Source organism: Miscanthus floridulus, chromosome 2 (assembly GCF_019320115.1).
Source record: "Miscanthus floridulus cultivar M001 chromosome 2, ASM1932011v1, whole genome shotgun sequence".
NCBI lineage: Eukaryota > Viridiplantae > Streptophyta > Magnoliopsida > Poales > Poaceae > Miscanthus > Miscanthus floridulus.
In genome coordinates, this window is record NC_089581.1 from 35274502 (window position 1) to 35296833 (window position 22332).

Below are 22332 nucleotides of genomic sequence, written 5' to 3' on the forward strand. Positions count from 1 at the left end.
CAAGTAGCAAGGTGAAAAAGATAGTGGATGATTGTGCAAAATATTCTTAGAAGCATCCTAACATTTTTCAGGATTATGGTATATGCAAATTTTTAGAATTAATACCATATATTCATTTATCCTAAAAATTCATTATGCTAGGAAAAAACAAATGAGCATATCAAAGATGATAAGTCTAAGGGCTACAGGATTTAGAGATCTCATACATGTTTTTAGTGTAATCGTTTAAGATTTATTCTTACAATTATACAGTAAACAATTCATAATGAAATTGCACTAGTACAACAACTTGCAGATTCAATGTTGTATACTAGCTCTTATATATGCGGTATATAAGAAATACAGTAATGCATAAACAGAGAGTCTAGAGTTAATTATTCAGAAAACTGTCGTAAAAACTACAAATTCTAAGGGGGGTATCACTGTCTACGTACTATTATGCAAGAATAGGAGACGTTTAGAGCCTGCAAAACTCAATCCTGTCTTCTCTCCTTCAGCCGGAAGGGCTTTTAGCCTTTTTCTATTCTATTCATTTTCCCCACCAGGCCAATTTCTAACGTGATGGTACACTTGCTTGCGGACGATTCCACGAGGTGCTTCCTTGCGAGTGTGGGCGGCGAGCTACGAGCATGCCGTGCAAGAGGTCCGCGTGCGGGCGAAAACCGACGGTGGCCTGATTCAGCGAGGCTACCATAGTAGATGCGGGCATGCAAGCCTTTGCATCTAATAAACGATGATGCTGGCCATCGAGTATCGGGAGGTTGACTTGGTGTGTGGCAGCGTGCGGGATGCCAAGGAGGATGTGCGATGCATGACTGGCGGCAACGAGCATGTCGACGCCTGTCGGCGTGCAAGCCGGGCGCGAAGCATCAAGTGGCGTCAGTGGCGTGCTAGCCACGACTACATGTACCGACGAATTCATGAGTTGCGCGGCTTCGAGCGAGACGCAGGTGGTATGCGGTACGTGTGCAGTGTGCTCATGCAATCAGCCTGTTCGGTTGGCTGGTTCGTATCATTGATGGTTCGTGAAGAAGTACTGCTGGCTGATTTGTGTGAGAGAAAAATATTGTTCCGGCTGAAAATTTACGATCATTTACGATAAGCCACGGCCAAACGATCAGGCAAGATTATGATCCGATGGGATCCTGGGGCACTCATTGTCAACACTACATTGCGAGATGTAGTAGCCTCCGAGCGTCGGCATGCAGGCCTTCCAAGGTGCAGGTGGGATTCGACTTGACGATGCAGCGGCATGCAGGTCTTGCAAGGAGCCAGTGCAGCGGCATGGCCGAAGGGCAGGACGGAGGCGGCGTATGGAACGCGTGGCCGTGCTCATGCTGGAGCATTGCTCGGCGAGTTTGCATAGGAACAAGGCTGTACCCATCATTTGTTTTTTTTTAATAGACTCTAGATTTAACTCTCGTAGATGCAACTGTTGTAGATGCTACTATAATGTTCGTGCACGTATACACTTCATGTATATCTTTTCCATGTACAACTCTTTGCGTACTACGTGTACGGTAAAATCAATTGTCTAGGCCCGATGCCAGTGACAAACGCAATCTGCTAGTTGTGTGATCTACTCCACTTGCCGCTGTAGGGCAGTTATCACTGCATTGGGACGTGTTTGGCATTGTCGTAGAGCTACCTGTTTGATAGACGATGGAGATGCATGTCGATGCAGTGCAAATTAGATGCAGGTAGAGGTTGCATATCTGTTCCGCTAACAACTGTCGGGATGTCGACGTCGTCGAAGTAGTCGCGGCGAGACATCAGGTACGAGCGTCAGCATCGAAGATCGGCGGCGGCTTCAATGGCGATGTCGACGTAGAGCTTGTCATGCTCATAACGTGTTATAAAACATGTTGCCAGCGGTTAGGACCTTTCCCTCTCGTCCCTCATGATCAATATAGTAGATGAAAGTAGAAGAATAAATAGACACAAGATAGGGAGACTATTCTTTATTTCTCTGAGTATTCGGTGATTACAACATAGAGCTCCCACATATATATAGTCCTGCCAAGGTCTAAGAGTTTGGTAAGAGTCCACATACAAATGGACTAGGATTATGATTCCCCCTTCTCCTTTTCTTTTAGGATAGAGTTCTGTATGTTTTACAACGATTATTAGGATTGTCGTAGCCATTGATATTTACAAGTTATTAGCGTCTTAGAACTGGACTGTATACCTAATCAATTTTTTCGTGGCAACAAGGCCCTGTTCGTTTCGCTGAAATTTGGCTTATGCTGATAATTATGCTGATTTGTTGTGACAGAAAATTGCTGTTCATTTACTGAAGTAGTTCCAGCGAACAGGGCCTATATATATATATATATATATATATATATATATATATATATATATATATATATATATATATATAACACGGTCATGATTCTAAGTCACCTACGGAACATTGGAGGACGTGGGGAAGTTTTGGAATAAAAAAAACGGATCGGAGGAAACCCTTCCCTCTTAATATAAGGTAGAGATATACTTCATGTATTGTAATATTGATTTTGATTAATTTATTTTATTATTTACATTTAAGTGCAATTCTTGAACATCCCTTAACTTAAAATAGTATTTTATCACAACTGAAACATTTAAGAGGTCATTTTGTATCAATTATTGTATGGTATCGTAGGATCATAGTATTAGCTACTATGAAATTTTAGGTAGGATCGTATGGAACCTTCTTATAGGAGCAAGATACTATGAAATTGAGGATATATCGTTTGTCTTTAGATTTAGGTTTAGGGTATCCATGGCGACCATGTAAAAGGGTCTCTAGGAGTAGGAGGTCGCCAAAATAATGATGGAGGTGGTTCACAACGGGTTGTGCAGGTGGATGGGAGGTGCATTGAGGTCCAAAGAAACATCTGGTGGCAGTAGGATGACACAACAGTTGAAATCGGTCGAGAGCCGGAATGGAAGAAAATGGTGGTTAGCAGGTAGCGAGACAGCGATTGTATCATTGGAGTCGAGCAAGGAAGCGTGGGATGTTATATGTCACTTGAGCAAATAGAGTCAATGTAATCGCTGAAGGTTAATTTTATCTTAGCCCAACACTTTCTTTCCCAATCCATCCTAAAACGTTGCTCGACTTCGGGCACTGCCAGTGCCAGTGGCCGATATCACCATGTGTTGGGGACCAATACTAGGGTACCTGAAGAGGAGGAGCTAATGACCATCAACATTGATTCGTCCGCACGATCAAGAGCGCGACTACACTGCTTGCCGGGCTCCGCCTCGCCTGACCCTCGAGGGTTGGCTTCACCTCGGTGGGCGCTGTGGCCGCGGGCCCCGCCTCGCTCAACCCCCGAGGGTTGGCTCTGCCTCGTCCGACGTCCGAAGGCTGGCTCCGCCTTGTCCGGCGTCTAAGGGATGGTTCCGCCTTGCTCGACCCCCGAGGGTTGGCCCTGCCTCGGCTAACTCCCGAGGGCTGGCTCTGCCTCGCCCGACGTCCGAGGGCTGGCTCTGCCTCGCCCGACGTCCGAGGGCTAGCTCTGCCTCGTCCGACGTCCGACGGCTGGCTCCACCTCGCCCTCCACTTCACCCGACGTCTGAGGGCTAGCTCCGCCTCGCCCGATGTCTGAGGTCTGGCTCCGCCTCACCCAACGTCTGAGGGCTGGCTCTGCCTTGCCCGACGTCTGTGACGGCATTACAACAACGCGCGACTCCTGGGCCGGCCTAGATACCTAATGACAAGCCACAAGAGCGATCCAGTCTCCGATCGGAGGGCCAGGCCAAGGGGGGACGACGCTCGCTTCTGACTCCAACTCGCTTTTCCGACCAGGAATACGCCGAACCTCTGCTTACAGCTCTTCTCCAACCGACACGGTCGGAGCTGACTGGGTAAGGACCCAGGAATCAGGCGGAGCAGATAAGGCACGGCGCTAAAGTCAACCGTAATACCGAGGATCGTACCCTGCACACCTGTAGGACAGTACCGTCAGGCCATGCTAGAAGGGTGTTTTGCAACCTTCCAGGCATGTTAGAGCTCAAATAGTGTTGTAGGCACCGACATTTGCCTTATAGTGTTGTGGGCGCCGTCATTTGACCTCGGGCACAGATCCTTACGGAAGCTCACGACAACCACTACGGTCCAGAAGGTGCGACCCAAGGACAAACTTCTGGAGTCGTGCAGGGAACGGTCACATCTCAGCACGACCCATCCCCGCGATATGTCATTCTAGGGAACTCACATCGCCCACAGTGACGGACGCGTGGTCACTATGCTGCCTACTCTCTGTATGGCCGCTGATCAGCGCGCTGGTTCACCGCGCCGCCCACCGAGGTGGAATGAGACGTGATGACCCGCTGACAATACCAGGGCATGGCATTGTTAGTGGACAGGCGCCCGGCATGGCCCTGTCATGGTCAGCAGATAGGCGCCCGGCGTGGGGGTGTCCCTGTCTGCTGCCTGCCAAGTCAGCAGGGCCCGCACGGAGGAAAAGGAAGATCTAGCGACCCTGAAAGACTTCCTTTGCCTCTCGTTTCCACTTATCTCCCATCTGTAACCCATGCTCTCCCTTGGCCTATTAAAGGGAAAGCAGGGCACCCCACTAAGGGGCATTGATTCATGACATCGCACATCACATTGTATCATAGCAGAACCACTAGCGTTGAACCTCGAACACATAGCTGAGCAGTGATCGAGCTCTCAGCACTCATTCGATCTTTCCATTGAAGACTTCAAACCTGTCCCTCTCTCGCCCGTTTGTAATCCTTACTACAAACTTTTTAGTGCTAATAACATGAGCAGCAGCTAAGAACTGGACCCGGATATTCTGCCCGAACCAGTATAAACCTTGTGTCTTTTTAGCACACCATTCAGGCCAGACGCGTAATAATACAAATTTACTCATTGGTGTTTACTCAAAACACCGTCTTGGCAGGGCTTCAACCGGTGGCGTCGCGCTCGCCGCAATCGGCACCCCAAGCGTAGTCGATAGCTCCGTCTGCCCCATCATCAGCAGCGGTATCACCTCCATCGTCGGCCGCTCAGCGACCTCCGAGGGTGTCCCTTGAGCCCCGGTGCCAGCTTGTCCTGCCGAGGGAACAGGCGCCACTATGGGCAGCGCATGACCGGTCGACGATGCAGTCACACCGGCACCGCTCCCGCCCAAAATAGGTGCGACGTCAACCGATGGCTGCCGCCTCACTTGAAGGGCGACACTCTTTTTGGTGCCAGCGCCAAAAGATTGCGCCGCCTCAAGACGCTGTGAGAAAGAAAAGCATGAGTCACGATGAAAACATAGAAAAACAGAGGAGTTGGTGACCTACATCGGCGCTGTTGGGCGGCGGATATGTTTGGGGGTGAACCCCTAGATCCCTGCTCAACCTCGTCGAGGCGGGGCTGTTTTGAGCCCGCCCCCCTGCTCCTGGGCAGAGGGGCTCGCCCCCTTGCATCTTGGGGCACGACAGTGGAGCCACCCTCCTCTGCTGGCACCTTGGGCGCGGTGGTAGGCCTGCTCACCCCTGTTGGCTCCTAGGGCAGGCCGATGGTCTAGCCTGTCTCCACTAGCCTCTCGGATGCACCCTCCCCTCCATGGAATAGGAAGGGCCCCAACCCCTACAAGGATGAGTGGATACCTATCAGCACATCCTCGCTCTCTAGGTCATCATGCTCGGTGTCGTTGACTACCTCATCGTCGTCTTCCTCATCGTCGTTGTTGTCGCTGTCAGTGTCCTACCCTCCCTCTCTCGCCGGTTTGTAATCCTTACTACAAACGTTTTAGTGCTAATAACATGAGCAGTAGCCAAGAACTGGACCCGGACATTCTACCCGAACTAGTATAAACCTTGTGTCTTTTTAGCACACCATCTAGGCCAGACGCGCAATAATACAAATTTACTCATTGGTGTTTACTCGAAACACCGTCTCTATGTTGGCGGGGCCTCGACCGGTGGCGTCGTGCTCGCCGTAGTCGGCACCCCAAGTGCAGTCGGTAGCTCCATCCGCCCCATCGTCGGCAGCGGTATCACCTCCATCGCTGGCTGCTCAGCGACCTCTGAGGGTGTCCCTCGAGCCCCGATGCCAGCTTGTCCTGGCGAGGGAACATGCGCCACTATGGGCAGTGCATGACCGGCCGACGATGCAGTCACACCGGCACCGCTCCCGCCCAAAATAGGTGCAACTTCAACCGATGGCTGCCACCTCACTTGAAGGGCGACACTCTTTTTTGGTGCCAGCGCCAAAAGATTGCGCCGCCTGAAGACGCTGCGAGAAAGAAAAGCATGAGTCACGATGAAAACATAGAAAAACAGAAGAGTTGGTGACCTACATCGGCGCTGTTGGGCGGTGGATATGTTTGGGGGTGAACCCCTAGATCCCTGCTCCACCTCGTCGAGGCGGGGCCATTTTGAGCCCGCCCCCTGCTCCTGGGCAGAGGGGCTTGCCCCTGCTCTCGAGGAGAGGGGCTCGCCCCCTTGCATCTTGGGGCACGACAGTGGAGCCACCCTCCTCTGCTAGCACCTTGGGCGCGGTGGTAGGCCTGCTCGCCCCTGTTGGCTCCTAGGGCAGGCCGATGGTCTGGCCTATCTCCAACGGCCTCTCGGATGCACCCTCCCCTCCATGGAATAGGAAGGGCCCCAACCCCTACAAGGACGAGTGGATACTTATCAGTACATCCTGGCTCTCTAGGTCATCACGCTCGATGTCGTTGACTACCTCATCGTCGTCTTCCTCATCGTCGTTGTCGTCGCTGTCAGTATCCTACCCTCGCTCCCACCCCTATAGTTTATGCTGCCTCTTTTTCCTCTCGTCTTCCTTCGCCTTCCTCTGCCGCTCGGCCTCAGCACGATTCGCCACCCTCATGGATAGATCCCTCGATAGTGGAGATGGGAGATCCATAAGGACGAGGTCCCTCGGCTGGTCCCCCCATCTCAATGTTAGTGTCAAGGGGTCGGGAGATCAATTGAAGAAGAGGCATGAGGAAAGGATACTTACGAAGATGATGTAGCCCAGTTTTGGCCACATCGAAGGCTGCCCCGGCACCGGGTACACAAAATCAAGGGGAGCGCCCATGTCGTCCCGCGAAGGATCCATTGCCTCCTTGATGCGTTGTGCGACTTTAGAGGGGAAAGCGCTCCCTCGGCAAGCGTCGTCCCATCGAATGATGCCTCGGGCGCCATTGTGTACAACTGGAGCGCGCGCCTCATCAGTGGCGCCACCCTCCTCATGTGGTAGGCCCCATGATGCCTGACCCCTTTAGGCCTCTCTCCTTCAGGATGCAGAGGGCGGTTAGGTGGTCCTGGATCTTCTTCTTGTCCTTCTTCGGACACCCCACTTCCTCCACGAATCCGAGGCCTCGTCAATTAGGCGTCCAGTGAACTCCAGTAGGGGGCGGCTATGTCGTTCTTGAGATAAAACCAATGCGAATGCCACCCCTTGTTGGAGGTGGACAGACACATCGATGAGTACTCGCCGACCTTATTGTTTCAGAGGTGGATGCCGGCGCATCCATTGGCATGTTCAGCTCCTGCTTCTTCTCCCTCTTCTTTTGGAGGGTGACAGCGAAGAAGTACCACCACAGATCAAAGTGGGGACTGATCCCTAGGAATCCCTCACATAGGGCGATGAATGCCGCCATATGTTGGATCCCGTTGGGATTGAGGTGTTGCAGCTCTATCTTGTAGTGGTGTAGCAGCCCTCGAAGGAATCTATGAGCAGGGGTAGCAAACCCCCGCTCATGGAAATGCACGAATGAGACGACATTATCGTCGGGTGGCGATGACACGTCTTCCTCACTGGGCAGCAGCCACTCCTCAACCATGGTCCGCGCACAGAGAAGACAGCGGCGGACGAGGCCCTCCAAGCGCTAGAAGGTACTGTCAGAGCGGCACCACAGATCCATTAGAAGATGGGGGTGGGAGGATACGAGCTCGACGGCGGCTAAGATGCGGATGCGGGAGGCCTAGGCAATTGGCGGCCGAGGTTGCAGATGTGAAGACAAGGAGGCAAAGTATGAAACCCTAGGGGCAAACCCTTTGATTTTATACGGGCGACGGATGCGAGGAAACCAACCGTCCACCTAGATCTCCGCGCTTGCCATGATCTGCCACAATGTCACACCGTGGGATATGCGCATGCAATCCCTATCATTTCCTTTGGAAGACTCGCCGGATGTTTCGCCTCCCCGGGCGGACCAGGACTCGTTATGAATAAGAGGAATACAGATAAAAAATGCCTCTACGGCCTGTCTAGGCCTAGGAGTTCGATGATTGCCCATCAATGGGTCCAATAGTCACTCCAAGCACCCCTACAATAAGGGATGGGCCCCGCAAGCAGCCAGTACCTAAGCGCACAAGCGCCATGGGCATCTCGGCCCACGATTGAGTCTCAGCCAGGCTGACCCTAGCCGGATCCCAGCGAACAGGATGCTAGAACCCCAATCAAATTATCCAGCTAACGAATCACCAAATCTCATGACCATACCCGCAAAGGGCCTGACCACGGCAAGAGGGAATCACCGTTCCTCGGGGCACACCGTGAGCAACAATAGAGGGCCAGGGCCCTTAGAGTCCTCTCTTTCAGAAAAACCTCCAAAGGAGTATTCTACTCCCCCGTAGACTCAGGGGCTACACCCATCGGGTGCGCTCGCGCGCACCCGCTGGCAAGTCAAAAAATCACCTAGGCGATTTTACTCGAATCGCCCGGAGGCTAGGGGCTACTGTTGGGGACTAATACTAGGGTTCCCAAAGAGGAGCTAATGACCAAAGAAGAGCGCGACTACGCCGCTTGCCGGGCTCTGCCTTGTTCGGCCACCAAGGCCATGGGCCCCGCCTCGTCTGACCCCCGAGGGTTGGCTTCGCCTCAGTGGGTGCTGCGGTCGTGGGCCCTGACTTCCCTAACACCCGAGGGTTGGCTTTGCCTCATCCGACGTTCGAGGGCTGGCTCCGCCTCGCCCAATGTCTGAGGGATGGCTCCGCCTCGCCCAATCCCTGAGGGTTGGCTCTGCCTCAGCTGACTCTCGAGGGCTGGCTCCATCTCGCCCGACGTCTAAGGGCTAGCTCTGCCTCACCCTCCACCTCACCCGACATTCGAGGGCTGGCTCTGCCTCACGCGGACGTCTAAGGGCTGGCTCCGCCTCGCCTGACATCTGAGGGCTGGCTCCGCTTTGCTCGATGTCTGTGATGGCATTACAACAACACGCGACTCCTGGGCTAGCCTAGATACCTAATGACAAGCCAGAAGAGCGATCTAGTCTCTGACCGAAGGGCCAGGCCAAGGGGGGGACGACGCTTGCTTCAGACTCCAACCCGCTTTTCCAACTAGGAATACGATGAACCTCTGCTTACAACTCTTCTCTGATCGACATGGTCGGAGCCGACTGGGTAAGGACCTAGGAATCAGGTAGAGCAGATAAGGCAAGGTGCTCAAGTCAACCGCAATACTGAGGACCGTACCCTGCACACCTGTAGGACAGTACCATCAGGCCAAGCCAGAAGGGTGCTTTGCAACCTTCCAGGCATGTCAGAGCCCAAATAGTGTTGTGGGCACTGACATTTGCCTTACAGTGTTGTGGGCACCATCATTTTCCCTCAGACACGGATCCTTACGGAAGCCCATGACAACCACTACGGTCCAGAAGGTGTGACCCAAGGACAAACTTCTGGAGTCGTGTAGGGAATGGTCACATCTCAGTACAACCTGTCCTCACGATATGTCATTCTAGGGAACTGACATCGCCCACAGTGATGGACGCGCGGTCATTGTGCTGCCTACTCTTTATATGGCCGTTGATCAGCATGCTGGTTCACCACACCGCCCGCCGGGGTGGAATGAGACGTGACGACCCGCTGAAAATACCAGGGCATGGCATTGTCAGCGGACAGGCGCCCAGCATGGCCCTGTCATGGTCAGTAGATAGGTGCCTAGCATGGGGGGGTGTCCCTGTCTGCTACCTGCCATGTCAGTGGGGCCCGCATAGAGGAAAAAGAAGATCTGGTAACCCTGAAAGACTTCATTTGCCTCTCGTTTCCCTCTTATCTACCATGTGTAACCCATGCTCTCCCTTGGCCTATAAAAGGAAAAGCAGAGCACCCCACTAAGGGGCATCGATTCACGACATCGCACATCACACAGCATCACAGCAGAACCACTAGCGTCGAACCTCGAACACATAGCTGAGCAGTGATCGAGCTCTCGGCACCCATTCGATCTTTCCATCGGAGACTTGGGACCTATCCCTCTCTCGCCCGTTTGTAACCCCTACTACGAACTTTTCAGTGCTAATAACATGAGCAGCAGTCACAAACTAGACGTAGGGACATTCTGTCCGAATTAGTATAAACCTTGTGTCTTTTTAGCACACCATCCGGGCCAGACGCGTAATAATACAAATTTACTCATTGGTGTGTACTCAAAACACCGACACCATGCGTCTGCCCAGTCCTCCGCTAACTCCTTCAATTTCCTGCCCTTGAACTTACTCTTCACTGCCTCCAGTGGTTCCTGCTATAATTCTAAGCCGCCGCCAGTGTTGTTATGATGCTGATGCCACCTTTGCCGGCCATCCATTGGTTGTCTAGGATTTTCCCATATTTATGAAGATATACACAATAAGAAGCGGTTGTGCTAAAATAACGAAATGACAATATTTACGTTTTACTAAAAATAGAAACAATAGAAAATGATAGAATAATTATATCAGATGCTACCAGACTCTCCTATATAATGCTTTCAACCCTAGATGTCCACCTATCGTGTGGTTGGTAGCGCCATATCACCCCTCCAACAACGTGCCATCACTGTCAGCTACAACCACAAGATTGCCCTCCCTAAAGGTCCGGTGAACTCAATCCCTCAATGGAGGAGCCATTTGCGCAACAAATTCAATTTCTCTAACAATAGCCTCGTCGCGATAACATTTTTATGAAGAAGAGACAGGGGGAGGGGCCACCTGTTAGTCACAAGCGATGGTCCAGTCACACATATGTATACATCTTTTCACATGTCATTTTTTCCCAACTCGGTTGGCAACATGAATTCCACATAGCTGAGAGAGTTGTGCTCTCTTTTGCCCACAACTCTTTGGCTCTGCAATTCTATATCTAATAATAAAGAGGTAAAATTTCAGCTAATTTTTTAGTCCGATCGTTTTTTTGTCTGCCCTATCCGTATTTTTTCCTATCCGAATGTGTTTCCGTTTGCAAACTATCTATACAGAGTACTTTTCGTGCTTTGCCGACCTTTCCCATCGCTGGTCGAGTGGGCGCTCTGCGTGCAGCGTCCGACTCCAGGGCTCCACCTCAAATCCCTCAACGGCGCGTGAGTACTACGACGGGCGAGGCAGAGAGCGACATAGCGGACGTGCCAAGAGTCCGCCTGAGATAGGCGCCTCTGTTCGTGGTTTGGAGAAGAGGATGAGAAAAAGAATTAGACAAGAAGGAAGGGTTTCAGGTGGAAAAGTGCAAGAGGGAAAAAGCTGGGGGAATTTAAATTGAATTCGAGAAACTAAGAGATTCCTGATGGCAAAGTTCATCCTAAATTGGGCCTCCTGCTGCTGGGCTGTAATCCGCCACGTGGACCTTTTGCTCCAGTGGACTAGGCCGATCCATGGCCCAAGTGCCGGCCCCTTTTCTTTTTTTTTCCATTTTTTATTTTTCTCGTAAAACAGCACACTCATAAATTACGAGCAAAATCACACAAAAATTAAAAATAGCAAAACTATTTTTTAACTCCCCTTAACTAGGTCTACACTTTAGTATAAAATAAAAAATGGCAAAACTATTTTTTTGAACTCCCCTTGACTAGGTCTATACTTTAGTATAAAATATTTGGTGTATTATCTTTCATAAACTGATAGAGGATGTTTCCGTAGTCCTTTAATTTTGCAGTGAATTTTTATGGTAATTTCTATTGATACGTACAATATATGGTAAAAATTTCATGTACAATGGACACATATTGACGGAGTTAAAGTTTAAAAGAATCGTCCAAATGTATTACAACGAAGGAACACAGAGAACTCGAGGCCACTCCATCATAGGTGACAGGTCAATTTCCACAAATAGTGATGCAAACTGGCTTAATACTCCTACAGGCGGCGCACATGATGCGGTATCAGCCGCTTACAATAAAACTTGTGTATCTGCATGGCTTGGCCCTACGCTTGGTCTTGTCGCCACGGCATAGAAGAGCTTCATTGCATCGGCGTCAGGGAACACGCATTAATAGGAAGATCAAGATTCCATGGCTCCAAGGCCACAGTAGCGAGGCGACCGTGTGGTATTCACAGAGTGCGATGCCCCCAAGCTCGTCAACTAGGGCTCCAATCTCTCGAAGCTTAGTGGTCCTGCTACATGTGAAGCATCCAGCCCACGATGAGGCTCTATTTGGGACACTGCTCATCAGCAGTGCACTAGGCGCGGTGCTGACGTTCCGACCACATAGCACTATGTTATCACACATTACGCTAAAAGTAGCAACGCTGTGACGTGGTGGGAGTGCACACTTCAAAAGCTACGAAGGAAGAACGCTGCACACTGCATGGGCGAGTTAGAGGAGATTGTAGCGGTGTTTGAGGAGATCGACGAGGTAAAAGAGATAAACCACAACTGCCATGGATGTTCGCACACTAAACAAATTCGACCATTTGACATAAACAATTATTTCTTTTACATCTAAATCTTTAGTCAAATAAAAATTAGTATTTGTTTTTTATTAACCCGTTGCATGCACGGCGATTTTACTAGTGACAAACAAAATAACAAAAAATGCATTTTTTGTCCGGTTTGTTTTTTAGCACATGCTAATGCTGGCATCCCACACGTGCGGTATCCCGATTTGGTTTTTAGCACATGCTAATGCTATAGCATCCCACACGCGCGCAGTACCTCGTCGGCCTCTACGGCTGCTGATGGGTGATGTGTTCCTAACGCAAGGAGAAGGGCATGCAGGTTGTTACCTCTTTGTTCCAAGACGTCCTCCTGAGTCCTGACACGTGCCCTCGTGCAACACATGTACGAACTGTTGCTCGCTGGGATGATTTTATTTTATTTATTTATATTATGTTATTTATTATTACTGGCAGATCAGATTTTTTTAGAACACTAGCAGATCTTTTCTTTCTTTTTTTTTTGGAGAGGGGAAAACACTGGCAGATAAGATGGTATATGGTTGAGAAAATTTTGTATTTGGTCCTAAAAATAATGTTCCTTTCTTATTTGACATCGAAACTGAAAATCTTTCCTATATGTCCTGAACTTGAGTTTTTCTTTTCTATTTGACATTTCCGTCAGTTTGGGTTGTTAACGGTGTCAAGTCCTATGTGAAAAGTCCGTTTTACCCCTAGAGTTTTTTACAGTCCTGGCATTCCATGGTTAATATTGCTATATTTTATGAATGTTTGCAGTTTAAGATAAAAACATTCATAAAAGATAACAATATTAACCATGAAATGTCAGGACTAGTAAAAAACTCTAGGGGTAAAATGGACTTTTCACATAGGACTTGACACCGTTAACAACCCAAACTGACGGAAGTGTCAAATAGGAAAGAAAAACTCGAGTTCAGGACATATAGGAAATATTTTCAGTTTCAATGTCAAATAAGAAAGGAGCATTATTTTTAGGGCCAAATATAAAATTTTCTCTATATGGTTTGTGGCTTTGGGCTTTCTACACAAGATCGACTGAATCGTGCGTGACGACCTCGCGGCAAAGTGGCTTCGGGCCTCGTTGGGACAAAAAAGCCTGCTTGGGCCACCAGTTCAGTTATGCGGACCCGTTAAACAGGCCAGAATGCATCAGAAACAATCTGAACGAGGCCTCATGAATCATGATGACGTCCCGTTCCCGTTCCCCTCGCCCTGCCATGTGGAACGGGCTGCCTATATAGGAGGACAGGAAGGAAGGAAGGAAGGAGTGTTCGTGACGCGGACGCCGCCCAAATCCGCATATAACAATTTCTGTTGCCCCCTCCAAAATCATTCTCAGATCCCCTTGCTGGCGTGCAGATCTCTCTCGATCCGCGCTCGTGGCGACCTCTCCCTCCAGTTTCCGTTCCTGAAATCAATCTCTAGTTCAGATTGCTCCAGTTTCTCGAGGGTTTTCGCCCCTCATTTGATTTGATTTTAATGAAGGGAGCTGGGTCACATCCGCAGGCCGCGGCTTCCGGATTCGATGGCCGCGGCTCCAGTGCCCCCGACGCTCCCAGATCGATTCGACGAGGTTTACATAGCCTTGGCCCGGTGAAAAGATGGGTTCTTGGGTTATACGCGCCTCGCACATGCATGCGCTGAATTTCTCGCTTTCCCAATCCTGTCGTCTTTCGTTTTTTTTACGCCTACTATGATTTTCCCAGGTGTAGCTTAGTGTCGGTTTAGTTTCCAAAATTTTACAAAATTTTTCAAGATTTTTCGTCACATCGAATCTTTGATGCATCGAATCTTTGATGCATGCATGAAGTATTAAATATAAATAAAAAATAAAACTAATTACATAGTTTAGACGAAATTCACGAGACGAATCTTTTAAGCCTAATTAGACTATGATTGAACACTAATTGTTAAATAACATCGAAAGTGCTACAGTACAATTTTCCAAAAATTTTCGCCAACTAAACAAGGCCTTAACAGTAGTACCTTTCTCAGATCTTCGCCCCGAGCACAACTGTAATTGAGATCTAATGATTGTTCTTGTTACACTGTTCACCCTTAGATATGGATAGTTTGCATGGGACTCATGGCACATAGGGACACTGAATCAAACTGTCAAGTTGCAGTCTTTTTCTAATGTGGATAATCTGATGTTGTGGCGTGGCAATATAATATTTTCCAGATTGCACATGCTTTAGCTAGCCGGCTCATATTTTACAGGCTCTGCTTTCAAGTATCTGATAATGTACTGTATTTTACGAGCAGTGTTTGTTTCTTTTGTTCCGATCTCGGGTTTGTGGAGATCCTGGGGGAGTTGGGGTCATCCAAGGGATCCACTCATCCAAACTGCTCAGCAACCTCTAAATTTTCCTTTTCAACATAGTCATTTTCGATCTGGTAAAAACCTGAAGCAAATACGACGACAAAGTCCATGGCGTCATACTCAAACTGCCATATGGTGATACTAGATACTCCGCACTAACATTATCTTAAGTTTATCCTTGTTCTTATTCTTTATTCCATAAATTTCTCGAAATGAGGCTCATCAAAATGTAAAAAAAAATCTAAGACTACTTTAAGACTAATAATAAAACAAGAAAAAAATTCGAATGATTAAATTACTTCTCTTGAATATCCAACCAACTACTCTTATGTTATTTGCTAGATGAGACGACAAATGTTGATGTTTTCTCAAATGTCTTCGTACACATCTTTTTCGATGAAAAATCTATTTTTGTGTAATTTTAAATGTGAAGCAAGATTCTTGCTATATAAATAAATTTGTGTAGATTTAGAAGGGAAAATAAAATCTAGAATTCGTATCAACACATTGCTTAAGTTTATTTCTACTATAATTCTGTGCCAATAAATTTAGAAGGAAAAAAAATGGAATTCAGAGTCAACAATGATGCAAAGTACCATCGAGGGCTAAAAATTTTAGAGCACTTTAGCTCACTTTTGAGGTCTAAGGCTTCGTTCGTTTCGCTGAAAAAACAAGCCGAAACATTGTTCCGGCTGATTTGTTGTGAGAGAAATACTGTTCCGACTGAAAAAATAAACTGAAAAGTACGGATGATAAGACAAGCGAACGGGGCCTAAATGTGAGCTAGCTAACTTTAAACCATCTGTTTAGAGACTTTAGCTCTCTACTATAAATTTATGGCAAAACCTTGAGTTGTAGATTTATTATAGAAGGAAAATGAAAATGCAGAATTCGCATCATACTTTGATGCAAAATACTACTAACATTGTCTTTAGGAAAATTGATGGCAATAACTTGAATTGTAGATTTTGAAGGAAAAAGGAAAATCCAGAATTCGCGTCATACTCAATGAGGAAGTTTAACTCGTGGGCTTCTTGGGCCGTATGTCTAAGCAGTACAAATTCCAGATCAGAAAGCCCAGCACAATTAGGTAGGGTTCCCAGTTCCCTCTAGAATCTTCTCACTGGCACTCGACTACAAGACGCTCTGCACACCATGCCGCATCCTGCAATCCTCGCTAAGTCGCTAGCTAGAGGTGGAGATGGAGATCCGGCTCCGCTCTGTCCTGCGAGCGCGAGGAGCACGGCGCTCCTTTCCCGCGCGCGCCGAAGGCCGTCTTCATCCGTCTCCCGCGCGGCCCGCCGACTGCCGCGTTCCCGTTCCCCCCGTCGCGTGCCGCCATTTCTGTAGGGACGCCATGTCGGCGCACCCCCGTGAAGCGATTCCGCCGCCCATGGCCCGGGGAGAACCCAATCGCGGCGCCGGCAAGTCGATCCCTATCCCCAGCCGCTCGGCAGCGGCGTATCCTTTCCGTTGCAGACAGCAGGTCCTAGTAGCGTCAACGGCCGGCCACTGCATAAGTTGCTCCGGATGCGCTGTCAGCAGAAGGTGGTGACGACGAGTTCCCCTCGCCTAGTGCTACGGAAGCCACTCTCCTCCGGTGAGTTTCCTGCTGCGTTGTTCTCCTCCGGTGAGTTTCCTGTGTTTGCATGTTTGACATTCAGCTACATCATCCCCAGAAGTTTAGTTTGTACTGGCGAGCACTTACGTTTGTGTTACTAATGACTAATGAGCATCCCTATGAGGTGGTGTCACTTCCACAATACAATTGCCTGAAGATCACTTTATGTTACAGAATAGGGTAGGTCAGGGCAAAGCAATTTTTATGTAATCAGAATTCAGAACACGGGCAGGGCAAGTGTTGAGCAAGCATCATGATCAGTACTGAATAATTTCTCTAGCAAAACTAAACATGTCAGGCTTCAGGGGTGTAATGATCTTGCAATGTTTCTGCTGCCTCTACAATATCTTAACATGTTCTGTTCTTCTCGTGCTCATTGTGGCGATGCAAATTGAGTTGATTAAGAGAACTCAAGGTTATGAGGAAATCTGGGATTTTCCCAAACCAACTTTCTCCGACTTCCAGTGGCTAGTAGCTTTATGTTATGTTCAGTTCCCCTTCGTCAGATAATGAGCAGTACTGCCTAATGTAGTAATGTTGGCATGTACTACTACCTAGTAGCATAGATTACTTGACTAACTCTGAATTTGATTTACTTGACACTATGTAATGTTATCACAGCTACCTATTACCTTCCTTACCAATCTGAGTGTCCCATATCTTCTTTATTTTATTGTCCCTATACCATGGCTTTTTTCCCCTTTCATATGTTGCTTCTGAAAAAAATGAATGATGAATTGCCTTTTAGCTTATGTTTCGGCACTGGTCATGCTACCACTACCAGGAAACTGAGTTGTTCAGTTAGGGGTGGAATAACCGTGACAGGGTAGCTTTTAGTTTTCCTGGCCATTCCACTACAAGTTGTTATGTCAAAACGCTGAAAATTCTGGTTTAATCAATGGCACTTGAAGCCTCCTTCCTTGCTGGCAGCTGCCATGGCTGCCTCCCTGTGTCCTGTCCTGGCTGGGCAGCTGGATGCTGCTGGCCTCAGCTGGCATGGGCAGCGCAACGGGAAATGGCGCTGAACCTTGCAATCCGATGAAGTCAGGAGAAACTCGATTAAAATAACTAATTACGTGGCACTTAAAAAAAGGATTTTGGGCAGCTGCTGTGGTACAGTTGTGAAGGGCGGGTCTGGTGCAAGCGGTAGAGTCTTACTGCCTGTGACCGGAAGGTCCCGGGTTCGAGTCGTGGTCTCATTGCATTGCACAGGCGAGGGTAAGGCTTGCCACTGACACCCTTCCCCAGACCCCGCACAGAGCGGGAGCTCTCTGCACTGGGTACACCCTTTTTTGCTGTGGTACAGTTGTATTTTGGGGTCTATTTTTTTGGAGTTTTGTTTTTTATCCAAGTTTTATGGATGCTCTTGGAGTTGCTCTTAATTCAACCCCAAAACAAACGCACGTAGACCAAATCTCTCCCAACGCCCTCCTCTTTGCTCTCAGTTTGTCATCGCAGCCTTATCAACAACAACAACAACAACAAAACCTTTAAGTCCCAAACAAGTTGGGGTAGGCTAGAGTTGAAACCCAGCAGAAGCAATCAAGGTTCAGGCACGTGAATAGCTGTTTTCCAAGCACTCCTATCTAAGGCTAAGTCCTTGGGTATATTCCATCATTTCAAGTCTCCTTTTATCGATTTGGATATATATTTGGCCTTTACCCTCTCTAGATTGCTGAGACCGAGAGTTTGCTCTTGCTGAGTTTGTCATGTAATCGATCACGCTTTCTTTTCTTTCTTGAATTTGCTCCACCTATTTATTAATGGGAGGTTGGTCATTTCAGAGGAGCCGTGGTTTTTGGATTCGATGGCCACGGCGTTCTTCTTCCAGCCGCTCCCAGATCAATCTGGGGCTCTAATAGCCACAGCCCGAGTAAACGATGGGCTTCTGGTTACGCACCCTCGCACATCAATTTGATTGCTGCCGTTCTATGTTGTAGCCATTTTTTTTTTCTTCAATCAATGTTAGTTGGGCCCGGGTGATGAGTAGATCTGCCCCTGCTGCTGCTGCTGTGTGGCTGTGATGACAAAAAGGTTATTTTGTTGATTATGATTTTAATGCTATTTAAGGATCAAATCGTGATGACCTTATTTGTGTGTGTCTGAGCCGATGCAATGCAGCCATGCTTACTGGCCTTTTTGCTGATCTTTTCATCTTCGATTTTTATTCCTGCTGATTCCTTCCTGGCAGAGGCGGTTTTGTGTCTGATCCTTGTGTTCCTGAAACTTGTGCTCTACTAAGGATTTTACAGTATTGTTTATTTGATTTCGGTCGTGAGATGGTAATTAATTCAGGGTGCAAATATCCTTTTATCCTTTGTGTTCTTGAAACTTTTGCTCTACTAAGGATTTTGCACTATTGTTTATTTGATTTTGGTCGTGGGATGGTCGGGGTTGCAAATATCCTTTTATCTGCAGCTGACAGGATAAATGGCAAAGGGATAGATTTCATCTTGTATTTGTGTGTCGATTGGAATTCTTATTAGTGTCTTTGGCTCATCTGGCGTGGCTGGGATGACAAGAACATATGTTTCTCGATCCTGATACTTGATTTTTTTCAAGGACCAAACTTTGATGACCTTTGTGCGTGTCTGAGCCAGTGCAAATGAGCATGTTTTCCTTATTTATTGTTACATGGTTATGGCCTTTCATGCATCTGGGTTATTTAGGGTGGCTGTGATGACAAAAATATTCGTTTCTCGATGCTGAGACTTGATTTATTCAAGGACCATATTTTGATGAGCTCTGTGCGTGTCTGAGTCAGCACATTCATTCTTTGCTTGAAAACTATGAACCTCTTTTATTGCCTCTTTTATCTCTCCCTTCCCTTCTCTTTGCTCTCAGTTCCTTATCGCAGCCTTATCGATTTGGATAGATATTTGGCCTTTGCCCTCTCTAGATTGCTGAGACCGAGAGTTTGCTCTTCCTGAGTTTGTCGTGTCGATCACACTTTCTTTTCTTGCTTGAATTTTTGCTCCACCAAGTTATTAATGGGAGGTTGGTCATTTACGAGGAGCTGTGGTTTCTAGATTCGATGGCTATGGCGTTTTTCTTCCAGCCACACCCAGATCAGTCTGGGGCTCTAATAGCCGCAGCCCGAATAAACGATGGGCTTCTGGTTACGCACCCTCGCACATCAATTTGATTGCTGCAGCTCTATGTGGTAGCCATTTTTTCCTCTTCAATCAATGTTAGTTGGGACCTGGTGATGAGTAGATCTGCCTCTGCTGCTGCTGCTGCGTGGCAGTGATGATAAAAAGGTTATTTGGTTGATTATGATTCTTAATGCCATTTAAGGATCAAACCGTGATGACCTTATTTATGCGTGTCTGAGCCAATGCAATGCAGAGTGGTTTACCAACCTTTCTGCTGATCTTTCCATCCTTGATTTTTATTCCTGCTGGTTACTTCCTGGCAGAGGCAGTTTCGAGTCCGATCCTTTGTGTTCTTGAAACTTTTGCTCTACTAAGGATTTTGCACTATTGTTTATTTGATTTTGGTCGTGGGATGGTCGGGGTGCAAATATCCTTTTATCTGCAGCTGACAGGATAAATGGCAAAGGGATAGATTTCATCTTGTATTTGTGTGTCAGATTGGATTTCTTATTAGTGTCTTTGGCTCATCTGGCGTGGCTGGGATGACAAGAACATATGTTTCTCGATCCTGATACTTGATTTTTTTCAAGGACCAAACTTTGATGACCTTTGTGCGTGTCTGAGCCACTGCAAACGAGCATGTTTTCCTTATTTATTGTTACATGGTTATGGCCTTTCATGCATCTGGGTTATTTAGGGTGGCTGTGATGACAAAAATATTCGTTTCTCGATGCTGAGACTTGATTTATTCAAGGACCATATTTTGATGAGCTCTGTGCGTGTCTGAGTCAGCACATTCATTCTTTGCTTGAAAACTATGAACCTCTTTTATTGCCTCTTTTATCTCTCCCTTCCCTTCTCTTTGCTCTCAGTTCCTTATCGCAGCCTTATCGATTTGGATAGATATTTGGCCTTTGCCCTCTCTAGATTGCTGAGACCGAGAGTTTGCTCTTCCTGAGTTTGTCGTGTCGATCACACTTTCTTTTCTTGCTTGAATTTTTGCTCCACCAAGTTATTAATGGGAGGTTGGTCATTTACGAGGAGTTGTGGTTTCTAGATTCGATGGCTATGGCGTTCTTCTTCCAGCTGCACCCAGATCAGTCTGGGGCTCTAATAGCCGCAGCCCGAATAAACGATGGGCTTCTGGTTACGCACCCTCGCACATCAATTTGATTGCTGCAGCTCTATGTGGTAGCCATTTTTTCCTCTTCAATCAATGTTAGTTGGGACCTGGTGATGAGTAGATCTGCCTCTGCTGCTGCTGCTGCGTGGCAGTGATGATAAAAAGGTTATTTGGTTGATTATGATTCTTAATGCCATTTAAGGATCAAACCGTGATGACCTTATTTATGCGTGTCTGAGCCAATGCAATGCAGAGTGGTTTACCAACCTTTCTGCTGATCTTTCCATCCTTGATTTTTATTCTGCTGGTTACTACCAGACACAGGCAGTTTCGGGTCCGATCCTTTGTGTTCTTGAAACTTTTGCTCTACTAAGGATTTTGCACGATTGTTTATTTGATTTTGGTCGTGGGATGGTCGGGGATGCAAATATCCTTTTATCTGCAGCTGACAGGATAAATGGCAAAGGGATAGATTTCATCTTGTATTTGTGTGTCGATTGGATTTCTTATTAGTGTCTTTGGCTCATCTGGCGTGGCTGGGATGACAAGAACATATGTTTCTCGATCCTGATACTTGATTTTTTTCAAGGACCAAACTTTGATGACCTTTGTGCGTGTCTGAGCCACTGCAAACGAGCATGTTTTCCTTATTTATTGTTACATGGTTATGGCCTTTCATGCATCTGGGTTATTTAGGGTGGCTGTGATGACAAAAATATTCGTTTCTCGATGCTGAGACTTGATTTATTCAAGGACCATATTTTGATGAGCTCTGTGCGTGTCTGAGTCAGCACATTCATTCTTTGCTTGAAAACTATGAACCTCTTTTATTGCCTCTTTTATCTCTCCCTTCCCTTCTCTTTGCTCTCAGTTCCTTATCGCAGCCTTATCGATTTGGATAGATATTTGGCCTTTGCCCTCTCTAGATTGCTGAGACCGAGAGTTTGCTCTTCCTGAGTTTGTCGTGTCGATCACACTTTCTTTTCTTGCTTGAATTTTTGCTCCACCAAGTTATTAATGGGAGGTTGGTCATTTACGAGGAGCTTGTGGTTTCTAGATTCGATGGCTATGGCGTTCTTCTTCCAGCCTGCACCCAGATCAGTCTGGGGCTCTAATAGCCGCAGCCCGAATAAACGATGGGCTTCTGGTTACGCACCCTCGCACATCAATTTGATTGCTGCAGCTCTATGTGGTAGCCATTTTTTCCTCTTCAATCAATGTTAGTTGGGACCTGGTGATGAGTAGATCTGCCTCTGCTGCTGCTGCTGCGTGGCAGTGATGATAAAAAGGTTATTTGGTTGATTATGATTCTTAATGCCATTTAAGGATCAAACCGTGATGACCTTATTTATGCGTGTCTGAGCCAATGCAATGCAGAGTGGTTTACCAACCTTTCTGCTGATCTTTCCATCCTTGATTTTTATTCCTGCTGGTTACTACCAGACACAGGCAGTTTCGGGTCCGATCCTTTGTGTTCTTGAAACTTTTGCTCTACTAAGGATTTTGCACGATTGTTTATTTGATTTTGGTCGTGGGATGGTCGGGGATGCAAATATCCTTTT

General features: G+C 47.5%; 10 non-coding genes across 10 annotated transcripts; all 10 read left to right on the plus strand.

Moving 5' to 3' along the window:
- The first annotated feature begins 18567 nt into the window (after window positions 1-18567).
- Window positions 18568-18663, plus strand: LOC136541117 (small nucleolar RNA snoR126). Its single transcript, XR_010780215.1, has one exon. It is a non-coding gene; the product is annotated as a small nucleolar RNA snoR126 (small nucleolar RNA).
- Window positions 18664-19058: 395 nt separating this feature from the next.
- On the plus strand, window positions 19059-19152 carry LOC136541116 (small nucleolar RNA snoR126). Its single transcript, XR_010780214.1, has one exon. It is a non-coding gene; the product is annotated as a small nucleolar RNA snoR126 (small nucleolar RNA).
- Window positions 19153-19223: 71 nt separating this feature from the next.
- Window positions 19224-19316, plus strand: LOC136541104 (small nucleolar RNA snoR126). Its single transcript, XR_010780202.1, has one exon. It is a non-coding gene; the product is annotated as a small nucleolar RNA snoR126 (small nucleolar RNA).
- Window positions 19317-19793: 477 nt separating this feature from the next.
- On the plus strand, window positions 19794-19890 carry LOC136541118 (small nucleolar RNA snoR126). The gene has a single exon (XR_010780216.1). It is a non-coding gene; the product is annotated as a small nucleolar RNA snoR126 (small nucleolar RNA).
- Window positions 19891-20181: 291 nt separating this feature from the next.
- Window positions 20182-20275, plus strand: LOC136541112 (small nucleolar RNA snoR126). The gene has a single exon (XR_010780210.1). It is a non-coding gene; the product is annotated as a small nucleolar RNA snoR126 (small nucleolar RNA).
- A 71-nt stretch (window positions 20276-20346) lies between these two features.
- LOC136541105 (small nucleolar RNA snoR126) lies at window positions 20347-20439 on the plus strand. Its single transcript, XR_010780203.1, has one exon. It is a non-coding gene; the product is annotated as a small nucleolar RNA snoR126 (small nucleolar RNA).
- A 477-nt stretch (window positions 20440-20916) lies between these two features.
- LOC136541120 (small nucleolar RNA snoR126) lies at window positions 20917-21013 on the plus strand. Its single transcript, XR_010780218.1, has one exon. It is a non-coding gene; the product is annotated as a small nucleolar RNA snoR126 (small nucleolar RNA).
- Window positions 21014-21303: 290 nt separating this feature from the next.
- Window positions 21304-21397, plus strand: LOC136541113 (small nucleolar RNA snoR126). Its single transcript, XR_010780211.1, has one exon. It is a non-coding gene; the product is annotated as a small nucleolar RNA snoR126 (small nucleolar RNA).
- A 71-nt stretch (window positions 21398-21468) lies between these two features.
- Window positions 21469-21561, plus strand: LOC136541106 (small nucleolar RNA snoR126). Its single transcript, XR_010780204.1, has one exon. It is a non-coding gene; the product is annotated as a small nucleolar RNA snoR126 (small nucleolar RNA).
- A 479-nt stretch (window positions 21562-22040) lies between these two features.
- On the plus strand, window positions 22041-22137 carry LOC136541121 (small nucleolar RNA snoR126). Its single transcript, XR_010780219.1, has one exon. It is a non-coding gene; the product is annotated as a small nucleolar RNA snoR126 (small nucleolar RNA).
- Window positions 22138-22332: the final 195 nt, after the last annotated feature.